This window comes from Podarcis gaigeae (assembly GCF_964106915.1).
Source record: "Podarcis gaigeae genome assembly, chromosome: 3".
NCBI classification, from domain to species: Eukaryota; Metazoa; Chordata; class Lepidosauria; order Squamata; family Lacertidae; genus Podarcis; species Podarcis gaigeae.
In genome coordinates, this window is record NC_139680.1 from 104,683,445 (window position 1) to 104,696,942 (window position 13,498).

Genomic DNA, 13,498 nt, shown 5'->3' on the forward strand with positions numbered 1-13,498 from the left:
TATGTTCCCTCTGGAATCGCAAGGTCAAAGGCTAGCGTCTCTTCAGCATTAACGCACGCATAATATTTTGTCTGAAGAACTGATAGAAGGAAATTAAATACACGGGGCGGCCAAAGTCCCTGGACTTCAGAACTACAAGCCAAAATCATAACGTGGCTCAGAGCTACAATATACCACATCTTGTTGCTACTTCATCTCCCTCCCCAAAACCTCGGCCCCCAACCACATCACCTGTGCTTCTCACTCTCTTAAAAAAACAACAACAACAACAACACTCCTCAAACTCACCCACCAAGGCTTATCCCAATATCTACAGCAGCTCCATTGATTGCCAAACATTCCCTTTCTTCCATGATTTTCCAGTTTCCCCTTCCCAGCTTACCCCCTTCAGTTAACCCACTCCCTCCCCCCCCCCAATCTTCTGTCCCGTTATTCTCTTTGTGCCCTGCGGGATTCTGATGTCATAACTCTTAAGAACATTGTAAGTGCCTGCTGGATCAGGCCAATGGCCCGTTTAGTCCAGCACCCTGTTCTTACAGCAGCCAAACTGTGAAAACTTGCAAGCGTTGCAAGAGTGCAACGCTACTCTGCCTACTTGTGATTTCCCAGCAGTTGGGGTTCAGCGTCATGCTGCTTCTCACAGTGGAGGTAGAACTTTGCTATTGTGGCTCATCTTCATATCCCAGGATCCTCCTTGTAGCTGGGGGGTGCTGGGGGCAGGGGAAGATGAGGAAAAGGTACATCTTCACTGTCAAGATTGCACCCAATGCAGATTATCTTAATGTTTCACTTTAGCTGGGTTATGTGCAGGGCCTTTTGCCCTGAGCACTCTGGTTTTCTTCTCATAGGTCTCACCTCTTGTCTTTCCAAACCCCTGACAGACCCTGTGCTTCCTCTACACCTTTCATGTCCTTCACCCTCCTTTCATTTTTATTCTGTTTAGAGACCACCCATTGGAGCGGCCCATCAGTGAGGCAAGGTGAAGCCATTTGCCTCAGGCAGCAGATCTGGCTCCCGCCACTGCGATGCCACCGGCCTCACCAGGGCTTTGCCCGCACTGCCGCCATTGTTGTTGCATGTTCGTTTCCTGCTTGGCAGGGGGTTGGACTCGATGGCCCTTGTGGTCTCTTCCAATTCTATGATTCTGTGATTCTATGCACTGCTTACTTTTTTTGTCTTAGACAGTGTTTTTACCTTACTTTCCAACAGCTGTTTTACAAACCTTGAAATTTCATTACTAAATCCGTTTCTTTTGTCTTTTTTAAATGCAGCATTTAATTGGTGATATGGTAGCCAGTCTGTTAATAACTCTCTTATATCTTCAAAGTTCTTTAATTTCAATTGACTTCATTAACAGCTCTTTATATGTTGCCCATTTATTTTTCACATTCAACTTTTTCAATGATATCGCTTCAAGTGGGAAAAGCTACCATGGTGTTTTCTGTTCTAGTAAGTTTTTATATTTCTCCCATACACCATAGATCGATTTTCTTACCAAATGGTTAAAAAATCCTTTATGTACTCTTACCTTTTCATACCATAAATATGCATGCCATCCAAATCTGTTATCATGACCCTCCAAATCTAGAACATCGGTGTTTTCTAATGTTATCCATTCCTGAAACCAACAGAGACAGGATGCCTCGTAGTATATCCTCAAATCTGGCATACTGCTTACCTTTTTTTTTTTTTTGAATTATTGGCCTCATGTCATAACCCTTAAAACACCCAGATGCATGAAAGGCTTTATAAGATTGGGTTGTCTTCCAACTATGAAACCTAGTTCTCAATGAGATGGTAAACCAATACATGGGTTATACCATTTCAGCAAGGATGGAGAACCTTCGAGCCTCTCTATGTGTGCCACTATATTCTGCTCTGGTCAGACCTCACCTGGAGTACTGTGTCCAGTTCTGGGCACCACAGTTCAAGAAGGACACTGACAAACTGGAACGTGTCCAGAGGAGGGCAACCAAAATGGTCAAAGGCCTGGAAACGATGCCTTATGAGGAACGGCTAAGGGAGCTGGGCATGTGTAGCCTGCAGAAGAGGAGGTTAAGGGGTGATATGATAGCCATGTTCAAATATATAAAAGGATGTCACATAGAGGAGGGAGAAAGGTTGTTTTCTGCTGCTCCAGAGAAGCGGACACGGAGCAATGGTTCCAAACTACAAGAAAGAAGATTCCACCTAAACATTAGGAAGAACTTCCTGACAGTAAGAGCTGTTTGACAGTGGAATTTGCTGCCAAGGAGTGTGGTGGAGTCTCCTTCTTTGGAGGTCTTTAAGCAGAGGCTTGACATCCATATGTCAGGAGTGCTCTGATGGTGTTTTCTGCTTGGCAGGGGGTTGGACTTGATGGCCCTTGTGGTCTCTTCCAACTCTATGATTCTATGATTCTATGATTCTATTCTATGATTTTATGATTCTATGCAATGCTCTGGGCTCCCCTAAGCCACTCCCTCACCCCCCAGGCTACACCCCTCACTGGGCTTGGTTCACAGCCACTTCAAGTGTTTTTGCATGGTTGGAATATGTCCTTGAACTATCACAGTGCTCCTTTCTTGTGTGGCTAGAATGTAGAGACAAGGTCTGCATCTGTTGCTCTGCCCATGTTTGACTCTGGTCCTGTCCATCAGTGCCTGCTCCTCAAAGGCTGCCCACAAGGAAATATGGTCCTTAGGCTGAAAAAGTGTTTCCCTCCCCTCCACTTTGCATTAAGCTTCACACAACATAAAAAAAACCACACCTTTCACATAGAAAATTAGAAATTGGACAGTAGTTTTCTCCCCTAGTTTTCTGTGCATGGATTTTTTCCCCTGTAGAGAAACATTCAGCAACAAGACTCTTACCTTTAGTTTGAACTTGTATTTGTTAGTGGAAACAAGGTTTTTGAATATATAAACATTTTGCCTGTTTTCATACTATTTTAGCACATAAGCTGTATTGGAAAGTTTTTGATGTTTGATGTTTTAGTATGTTCTGATATATGCTGTTAGCCACCCAGAGTGGCTGGGGAAAGCCAGTTGGATGGGCGGGATATAAATAATAAAATTATTATTATTATTATTATTATTAAACAAATTATCACCTGTCTTCTCTCTCTCTCTCTGTGCAGTATCATATTTATCACCACTTAAAGACGATTTCTTAAATTAAAACTTTTCTTCTGCATAAGGATGTTAGCCGTGTATTGAAGGAGGATCATCTGGAGGTAAACAAAATAATAATAATAATAATAATAATAATAATAATAATAATAAAAAAAAAAATAAATGTACTTTGTTTTGCTGAGTGTTGGAGCTACACTCTTTCCTTATGTGTTAACTGTGTTGACAAAAAATGCCTATGATTTTTCCTGGGTACCCTAAGCCTCCCACTTTCCTTTCTCCTGGCTTTTTATGGGCCAACATATTGAGTAATACTGATAGGGTTGTTACCTATCTTGGCAGACTTCTAAGATTTATGTCCTTTTCTTGAACTTTGGCAAAGCTTGAGTAACTTACCCTGCCAGTAATGTAGCACTTAGCTGAACTCAGCCGAGCAAATCTACTTATATGGGTTTTTTAAAAAGTGTATTCCAAGATGTTGCCTTGTTATTCTTGTTGTCACTTTCACAAGTAACAGGGATGGTGAATCAATTTCCCCACGTAGGAAAACTATCACAAGCTAGCAGTATAAAAATAACCCACCCTTGAAGGATCTAGGTTTAGAACTGCCTAGAAGTTACTTTTGCCAACTCGAAACTGGCAAAGAAGATAACAACAAGAATATTAAATCAACAAGGCTAAACAGATTACTTCACGTAGAGTGACAGCTGGCCATGAGTGATAACACACGATAATAGCTTGTAAAAAGTCGAGATATGAGCTGAGCAAATATGATTCCAGAGCTACTATCTGAGTCAAGTATTTATGACAGCCTGAGTGAGTAGTACCTGTTCTGGCATAGCTTTGAGGGCTCTGTCCTCTTCTTGAACCTTGGCAGCGCCCGTATAACTTGTCTTGCAAGTTAATGTAGTGCTCAGATGAACAGAACTGAACGCACTGGATTCCAAAGCCACCATCTGACGAAAGAGTATAATTATAACAGATCAGTTGTTAATAAATAAAAATAAACCAGAGGCCTCTTTTGTGTGTTTAACCTCACAGACTGCTGTTTGCAATACATGGCCCTTTGATTATGCAGAATCACAATGAACAATTAAAAACCTTTTGTTAGCACAGATCATTCTGTTAATGCATTTGTTGTTGTCTTTAACACACACACATGGTGAGGTTGCAACATCGATTCTGTTTGCTAGATTCTTTCAAAAGTGGGATGGAATTATTTGATATCTTTGGACATGAGCCTTTTTCCAGTATTTGCAGTCTTTCACAAACAATGCAATAATGAGTGGAGCTTTTTTCTGTTTGCTCCAATTCTGGCTTGGTGCAGGCATAACATTGCAGATCTTCCAAAAGATGCTGAAGAGGCTTTCAAGGTTCCTCTGTCTTTCCTCATCTCTGGTGTGAATTCTCTCTCCACCACCTTCCTTTGCTGGCTTTTGTGGTGGGTTAGTGTCATATCTTGCACAGTTTTATTAGGAAACTAGCCAAAGAGATAGTGGGACAATTGGAAAACGAGCAAAGAAAGGAAGACAGGAGAATTGCAAGGAACATATTTGTCTGTGTTCACTTCAGATGATGTTGAAGGGGTACACACACCTCAACTATTGTTATTTTCCTGGAAGTCTCTGACGACCCGTCTCTGTGCTAGGCCAAGATCATGCCTGACCACATCCTGGAAAACCTTTGAAATGTGGGCCGAGCCCAGAAGTTGGTGACGAAGAGTTGCGTTTGTTATTTGAAGCATTCCTAAAACTTATTCACCACCACGGTTGGCTGAAAATAGTACCTTGTGGTCGCTTCACCATGTTAAAAGAAAAAGCAATGTCAATCAGCTGTGAATTTGCTCCATGAACTTCTTTAGATGCAGTTTTAACTTATATTCTAGGCGATGTCTTTTCTCTGTAGGAGATGTTCTCTGAATGGGGGGATAAGCAGAACCAGTGTCTTGCTGAAGGCAACAGCTGCTTGTTTTCACCACCAGAATAGAACACCAGGTTGTCTTCAACCAGAAACCAGGCAGGGGTAGTGGGAGCCTGGAATCAGCCAGAAATTGGCTCTAGCAATTCGTTGGCTGGCTCCTGGAAGAAATGCATTGTGAGGGTCATGGTGCACAGGAAGCAGGGGATCTGTGAACAGATATCCCAAAGTTGTTTAATTTTTCTAAAAGCGAACCAGGGCCAGAAAATTGGGTGGGTGATGGGTGGGCTGACCCTCTCACCTTGCATGGATTATCTCACATAAATTGACACACACACCCGTCATTCCTTGAAAACGTTGCTAGAATATTTTCCAGGGATGGTCATAGATTTACAGAAGCCATCCTGGTTTCTGATTTGATCCCAGAATGTCCCACTTTTCCTTAAGACGTCCCAATTTCATTGGAGAAATGTTGGAGGGTATGCTATTAGAAACTTCAGGAAGATGGTTTGTTTATATCGGAGGTGCGGGGCGGGGGGAGAGGTTAAAAATGCATCTTTCCAGCTCCATATTCACAATCCAAATCAACACCATGGAAGAGCTGATCACAGATCTCACTCACTATCTGTAATTTGGCCCTTAGTGGCCTTTACAGGCAGAGTCAGGGATTTGTTCTCAGACTAATTAATTGACTGAGGTAGGAAGTGAGTGGTAGGCCCAAAGCTAGCCCTTACTACCTGTAATTGCCTCTGGAAACTTTGCATCTGTTTCTGACAGCCAAGGCAAGCATCAATGAGGAAAACGGATTTCTGCTATCCTAACCCATAAGCCTTTTTTGAAGGGTTTAATAATATCATCTGATCTGATCTGATCTGTTTTGCTTAAGAGGCTTTCTTGCCAGACAGCGTAATTTCCTACAGTTTACTCTTTGGTCAGAGGACAATGGTGTTATCCCTTCAGTCCCAGATTCAGGATCTGCTCTTCAGGTCTCCCAACAAGGTAATCTCTCAGGAGACCCCAAGATGAATTGCTGCACGGTTCTCATATATATATTTTGAAGAGTTTTTGGGATTTATTTTACTTTTATTCCTTCCTTCCGAAGGAGCCCAAGATGGCAAACTCAGCAACAGCAATGAAAAGAAAACCAAACATCATTAAATATATATATATATATATATATATATATATATATATGCAGGTTTTGGTGTCCTCGGGTGTCTTCCCGTGTAAAAGTTGGGGTGTCTAGGCGACGTTTCGACGAGGTCTCACTCGTCATCTTCAGGCTGGTATATATATATGCATATATATATGCTTTCGTAGATTTTCACGGGTACAGGAATGCAGGTTTTGGTGTCCTCGGGTGTCTTCCCGTGTAAAAGTTGGGGTGTCTAGGCGACGTTTCGACCAGCACCAGCCTGAAGATGACGAGTGAGACCTCGTCGAAACGTCGCCTAGACACCCCAACTTTTACACGGGAAGACACCCGAGGACACCAAAACCTGCATATATATATATATATATATATATATGAACAGTTATCTCATGGTCACCGCAAACAGTGTCATTCAGCCATCAAACTGAGTAAACAGAAATATTTTTAATTTTCTCCTGAAAGTTAGTAATGAGGGAGACAGACACACCTCCCCAGGGAGGACATTCCACAAATGGGGGGCTGTGGCTGAAAAGGCCCCGTCATATGTCAGTAGCAACCCAGGCAGTCCCACCAAAAAACATTGTCCCAATTGTTAAACATCGAAGCTCCCACAAGATGGCAGCTGGCCACTTTGGAAGCCTTGCTTGTTTGTATTTTTTGGTCAGCCCTGAGCCCAGGTCTTCAGCCCCTCAAGTCTACTAAATTGGTCAAGCTCTGAAACAGTAGCTAGAGAAGGATGGACTCAGTAACTGTACTGGTTTAACTGGTCCCCTTATATACGTTTCCCAGAGGAGTGAGGAACATTTTGAAATTACCAAGAAACCACGTCTCTCATTTCAAACTGTAGAGCATGTCTGGGCAGGTCCTTAGGAGCCGCATAACACAGAGAGTTAACTGTGCCTATAATTTGCAACTGACCCAAGTAAATTGATACCATGGTATGGTAAGCAGATAAACTCCGAGAACTATTACTTTATTCTAACCTTGTTTCCGTCGCATATTGACACAAAAATTCACATTAACGTGGATAATAAGCAAGAGACGATTTTTCTGTTATCGACAGCATCCATTATTCCAATAAACGACATCAGGGCCCTCTTGCATTTCCTCTTTATATCCACAACATTTTTGCACATGCCTTGCGCATTGCCGTGACATTTCCCTTTTTAAAAGGCCTCTCATGTTTATTTCCAGTGAGTGTTGTGTGACAAAGGAATTCCTCAGTTTTGGCTCTTATCTTCTGTTCTTCCAGCTGCCCAAGCGAATGCCTGCCATAGCAGATGCCCTGGCTGCCTTGCTAGCACATGTCCCAATTCTTTCCGTCTTTATTTATAGCTGACTTTGAAGAACTCTCTGAATCTTGGCATATGTTGAAATTCGTTAAGAGATCTGGAGTGCAGCGTGTCGCAGGAACATAGGAAGCTGCCTTATGGTGAATCAAACCATTGGTTCATCTAGCATCAGGTGAGGTGACATGGGGTTCAAACCTGGAGATGCTGGGGTTCAAACCTGGGACGTTCTGCATGCAAAGCCGATGTTCTGCCACTGAGCTATGGCCGAGCTCTATTTCTCTGTTGCACCTGAATCAGGTGTAGCCAGGCAAATGCTGGTCCAGGACCTGGATGTCCTGATGGAGCTAGATGATGGCCAATAAGATGAAGTTGAATCCCAACAAGGCTGAGGCCCTCTGGGTAGGGGATTTCCAGGTCTGGCAAGTAAGTGGTTGTTCCTGTTCGACACAGGATTGCCTTTCCCCTAAAGGAGCAGGGCTGCTCGTTGGAATCATCCTTTACTGCAACTCCTTGCTCTGCCCCACCCGCAAACACCACAGATGCTGGCAGCACCATTCAGACTATCCAGAGAAATTTCCTTAACTTCTGAAGCAGATTTGAGTATATTTCACTCTGGATAGTCTGAAAAGTGATGCCGGGGAAAAGAAAATCACCAAAAATCAGTTCCCCTCCCTCATACTGGATTGAAGGCGCCCTTCAGCGAATAGAAGAAGGGTAGCTTGAGGATCAGTCAGGAGTGTGTGCAGGAGCCGGGCCCTGTGACCAGTAGGGCTTCGCAGGACTGGGGCCTTCCTAAATTTGTTCTGGAGAGGCAAGGCACGGCTGCGCAGGTGAGGCCACTTGGTAACTCACTGCACCTGGTGGCTAGAGCCGGAAGGGATATAAGGTCAGCATTTCCCTTCAGCTCTTTGCCACAGCAACACGTTTCCTGCCTCACTGCGTTTGGCTTCTTGCTTCCTGATCCTCAGACCTCGGCTTCTTGACTCCTTGCTTCTCGACCCTCAGACCCTTGACTTTGTGACTCCCAGCTTCCTGACTCTCGGACCCCTGGTTTCTGGACTCTCGTTCCTGCTCCCACCCCGCCATCTTGTCCCCGGTCCTGACGTCCTCAGCCGGGACTTCGATCGCCCGTGACAGGGTCTGTGGTGTTTGTCAAATGAGGAAGGGCCAGCCCTACTATTAGGTATTTGGTGGCTGGCGAAGGCCAGCAGTGGCATTCCACTGAGTGTTTCTCCTGAGCAACCTCAAACATTTCCCTCTGCTTGAAGGAAGAAAATATGTCTGCCACATGCTCTGTCCTGGTCCCCCTAAACTAGCTTGCTGCCTTAGGCACTGAAGTAAAATTTAGCTTCTGTCCATGGAGTGGAGAGGGGGGCATCTTGTCCTTTGCCTCAGGCAGCAATATGTCTGGGGCCGGCCTAGTGAGCTGTGAGAAACAGCAGTTGGACAGTTTGGGGATTTGGAGACATACAGAGCTGTGAATGTGTGAGGAGGCTGAAGGTGAAATAAGTTCTCTCTTTCTGAAACTCTGAGGTGTGGGGGTGGGGTGGGGTGGGAGCAGAACTGATCCCTTGCAGGAGTTACTGTTTGCCACCGCTTATGCTCTGTTTGTGTATTTTATAAATGAAATATTACAAAGACACCACAACTCTCCGGTTCCATGCAACGGAATCTAAACCTGATAATTCTGCCCTTGGAATTACTCTCTGCTCTGGGAAGCGGGGAGCACATAACAATATTTGAGGGCATTGGCTTACATGCTACTGCGAAGGACAGCTTATTTCCTGCTTGCATTGAGTTGCCTTCTAAGACGATACACAAGCTGGGATTGATTTCATTCTGCACAACTTTTATTAGTTACAGCTTTTCCCTTCCCCATGCTGAACATTTGCATTCTGGCTGAGACGCCTCTTAGATCTGGTTCACTCATGTCCCGGCAAGGGATGGAAGGGTCTGTCCATTTCAGTTCTCTCGATTTCCCATTTTCCCCATCTTAAATTCAGTTCTCTGCAATTCTGCAGTATTTTTTTTTTCTTTACTAATGTATACATTTTTTTGCAAGCAGTTTCCCCCCAATATAATGCATTTTAACGCTACTTTCACTTATATGCACCCTCTGCCTTAATATATGCTGTTTTATGAACCTTGGTTGTTTGGTGAACTGTACTGCAAAATTTGGATATATTTGGAAGAAATGCTGCATATCAGTTCACATATTGTTTTGTAGGTTTGTCATGTTTCAAAAAGTGAAAATCTGGACACAAAAGTTGTTGGGTTTTTATTGGCAAAGTTGTTGAGCGTTTTTGGTGAAATAAAAAAAGGGGGGGTTCAGCTACTTTTAATTAAATTTGTCAAATTCTCTGTACGTACTACTGACATGGGTTGCCATATGTATGGATTTTCATGGACATTTCAGCAATTTCCACCCGCACACTGTTTATGAGAGTTGAATACAGTGGTACCTCAGGTTACATACGCTTCAGGTTACATACGCTTCAGGTTACAGACTCCGCTAACCAAGAAATAGTGCTTCAGGTTAAGAACTTTGCTTCAGCTTGTGAACAGAAATCAGGCTCTGGTGGCGCGGTGGCAGCAGGAGGCCCCATTAGCTAAAGTGGTGTTTCAGGTTAAGAACAGTTTCAGGTTAAGTACGGACCTGCGGAACGAATTAAGTACTTAACCTGAGGTACCAGCTATGTTACATGTAGCAACCCTATTTGGGAAGTGCAGATCTGGTAGATTCCTGCTGACTGACTGACTTTTGTGGTGGATCCTTGCATCGTCAGATTCCTTTATTATTTCATTTTTAAATATTTTTTATTTACACCATTCTTCAGTCAAAGAAAGGCTCCCAGAATGGCTTACAAATGTAAATACTGTAGTAAAACATATCACGGACCCATCCGCAGTGACCCCCCTCCCTGGAAGCAAGGCACGAAGGGGAATAAACCCTGCCCAACTGACCTGGCCATATTGGCTAGTATTCAAATAAACTGATATCAGGAAAGCCCGCCAATCTCCCACAGCTGGTCTGGGAATTCCCCACGGACGGCTGCCTAGCCCTGACCCTGCTCCCAAGGGGAAGGGCCTGGTGCAACAGGCCGCAATAGCTGCCCGCCCTGTGACTGGGTAAGCAGCCATTCTAAGTCTGAGGCCAGGGACTAAGGTCACATCCACACCGCCCATTTAAAGCACTCTTATACCACTTTAGGATGCGGGTGGCGCTGTGGGTAAAACCACAGAGCCTAGGACTTGCCAATCAGAAGGTCGGCGGTTCGAATCCCAGTGATGGGGTGAGCTCCCGTTGCTCGGTCCCTGCTCCTGCCAACCTAGCAGTTCGAAAGCACATCAAAGTGCAAGTAGATAAATAGGTACCACTCCGGCGGGAAGGTAAACAGCGTTTCCGTGCGCTGCTCTGGTTCACCAGAAGCGGCTTAGTCATGCTGGCCACATGACCCGGAAGCTGTACGCCGGCTCCCTCAGCCAGTAAAGCGAGATGAGCGCCGCAACCCCAGAGTCAGCCACAACTGGACCTAATGGTCAGGGGTCCCTTTACCTTTACCACTTTGACAGTCATGGCTTCTCCCCAAAGAGCCATGGGAAGTGTAGTTTGTTAAGGGCGCAAATCTCTCAGATCCACAATTCCCAAAACTCTTAAGAAACGCCAGTACCTAGGATACTCCATATTTATTAGAGCTGTGGTTCCTGGTTAGCTGAATACTTTGTTTTTTCAAAAGCCAAGTCTTTTGAAAATGTTGAAATCTCGATGGTAGTTTTTGTTGTGTGAACGGACCACCCATTGGGAAACCACTGTATTAAAGTGGTCTAAGAGTGCTTTGATCGGACAGTGCAGATGCGACTTAAAAGAGACACAACACAAAAGGAATTTGGCGGGCAGAGGGAGAAAGCAAACTCAGGCACGGGTGCCTGGTTACATCGTTCTTATAATAATCAGCCGGAAGAGGAAAGAGTCCAAAGGGAGGAGGAGTCAGGTTCTGGCTGGTCTCTCAGGGGATTCAATGGACATGAATACACCTTCCTCCGCCACATGCAGAAACTTCTGTGTGGGCAGGGGCTGCTATGCATAAACACCTACACAAATGGGTTGGCCCCACTCATGTGATCTACCCACTGTGAGGTGGTGTGGCTCACATGAGTGCGAATCACTCACACGGGCATTTTCGGGCCTAGGCTCCTAGTCATTCCAAAAGTTCTGTGAGCTGTGGGAAAGGGTGTATTCACCTTGCTATGGGCCCTTTGCCGTATACATGCCAACACACTGAAAGGAAATATCAGTGATGATCAGAAGAAGGACAGGAGCCTCCTGTGTTTATTCCTGACAACGCACTCTAACCTGGGTTGCTGCACTTTGATAGCACTTTGCTTCCCACCCACCCACCCCCGCACCTACCATAATGCATTAGGAAATACATCTCCTCGTACTACAATAAGCTCTCTCTTTGTTGCATCTTTTTGTTAAAAGTAATTGGGCAACCTTTTTATAGAATGTTCATCCTGTTGGTTTGCACAAAGTTTTCAGGGGGTGTAGTTGACAGTGGCTGCTGTTGATTTGTTTGCAGGGAGGTCAACAAAATCTTATCCCACTTAGAACCCAGCTATTTGGAAGTGGAAGGAACTCCCAAATTAACTGGATCTAGGGGCAGAGGAGAGATGCGGGTGGCACTGTGGGTTAAACCACAGAGCCTAGGACTTGCCGATCAGAAAGTCGGCAGTTCGAATCCCCGAAGCACGTCAAAGTGCAAGTAGATAAATAGGTACCACATCGGCGGGAAGGTAAACAGCGTTTCCGTGCACTGCTCTGGTTCGCCAGAAGCGGCTTAGTCATGCTGGCCACATGACCCGGAAGCTGTACGCCGGCTCCCTCAACCAGTAAAGCGAGATGAGCGCCGCAACCCCAGAGTAGGCCACGACTGGACCTAATGGTCCCTTTACCTTTTGGGGCAGAGGAAGGAGGGGTGGAGGTGCCCCACCCCGGATGTCATCACTGAGGGGAGTGACATTCAGCGCGCTGCCCACCCACGACTCCGAAGCCTACCCTGAGCTGTTGGGGGAAGGGGCAGAGCTGCACCGCCTTTTCAGTAGCGTTCCCCCCTTCCCCCTTTGTTTTGACAGCTCGGGGGAGGCTTGGGAGTCGTGGGTGGGCGGCACACTGTTGCTCCCCACTCTTGAACTGCCTCCTGTGGGTGGAAGCCCCCCCTGAGCTGTCAAAAGGAAGAGGGAAGGAAGGCTGCTGGCAAAGCGACGTGGCTCCCTCCCCACCCAGCAAGCATCCCCCATAGGCAGCTTGCCTCCTGGGACGCTTGCCCAGCCCCCATGGCCCCACCCCTGGGTGCACTAGTTCTGCCTCTGCCTAGATCGGCAAGAATCTTGCATTCTGGGTTTATTTTTGCCTCTTCTGAATTTTCTCCAGTGTCTTAGCACAGTCCTTTTGAAGTGTTCCAAACGGAGTACACAACCAATAGAAGCATGCTACTTTTTCCCCAGCAGATGAAAACCAAAACCAACAAACAGGACAATCACTGTGTGTATTTGCTACGAAGACCCTCTTCCCTTCAGGAAATCTTTAGGCATGCACAGAGGTGCTCAGTTGCTCACAACAGCGAATCCTATACATTTCTGTCTGGAAGTCGTAGAATTCCAGCAAAAATTGTAATGGGGGCAGAAAATGCTATTGTTCACCTGCTCGTCCCAATTGCAGCACATAAATCAATCCAGTGAATATGACTGGTATTCACTGTTGTTGCTTTCAGTCTGCAAACAATATGTAATTGATTATGTCCCCCTCCCCTCTCTTTTGCATTGAAATAAAAGGAGTGGAATGATATGATGTAATTAAGCTATGCAGTTTTGCCGCAGCAGACAGCGAGATGAAGATTGTAGCATTTGGTGGAAGATGAACTGCAGCAGAGCAGAAACAGTGCTGTGTGTGACGAAAACCGGGAGGAATGGGAAATGATGCCTTCTTACATTGCGACTCAGAAGTAAGTTTAACTGAATTCAATAGG

General features: G+C 45.2%; 1 protein-coding gene and 1 long non-coding RNA gene across 15 annotated transcripts in view; one reads left to right on the forward strand and one right to left on the reverse strand.

Annotated features, from left to right (window-relative positions):
• LOC310842037 (uncharacterized protein) overlaps positions 1-13,498 on the forward strand; it is a 292,099-nt gene that overhangs the window by 45,246 nt on the left and 233,355 nt on the right. For 2 of the 13 annotated variants that reach the window (XR_014562786.1, XR_014562787.1), the window contains exon 1: positions 12,693-13,474. The exons of 9 other annotated variants lie outside the window; for them this stretch is intronic. The gene's annotated coding sequence lies outside the window, so the exon portion shown is untranslated. Of the gene's footprint in view, positions 1-3,118; positions 3,215-5,334; positions 6,014-12,692; positions 13,475-13,498 lie in introns of those variants that run through there. 2 more of the 13 variants (XR_014562784.1, XR_014562785.1) reach the window with 2 other exon arrangements.
• LOC310842110 lies at positions 3,100-7,946 on the reverse strand. 2 transcript variants are annotated; one of them, XR_014562873.1, is made up of 4 exons: positions 6,996-7,946; positions 4,897-5,025; positions 3,938-4,066; positions 3,100-3,208 (listed from the first exon to the last, which is right to left on the reverse strand). It is a non-coding gene; the product is annotated as an uncharacterized lncRNA (long non-coding RNA). The 2 variants fall into 2 exon arrangements; XR_014562874.1 differs by lacking the exon at positions 6,996-7,946 and adding an exon at positions 6,561-6,933.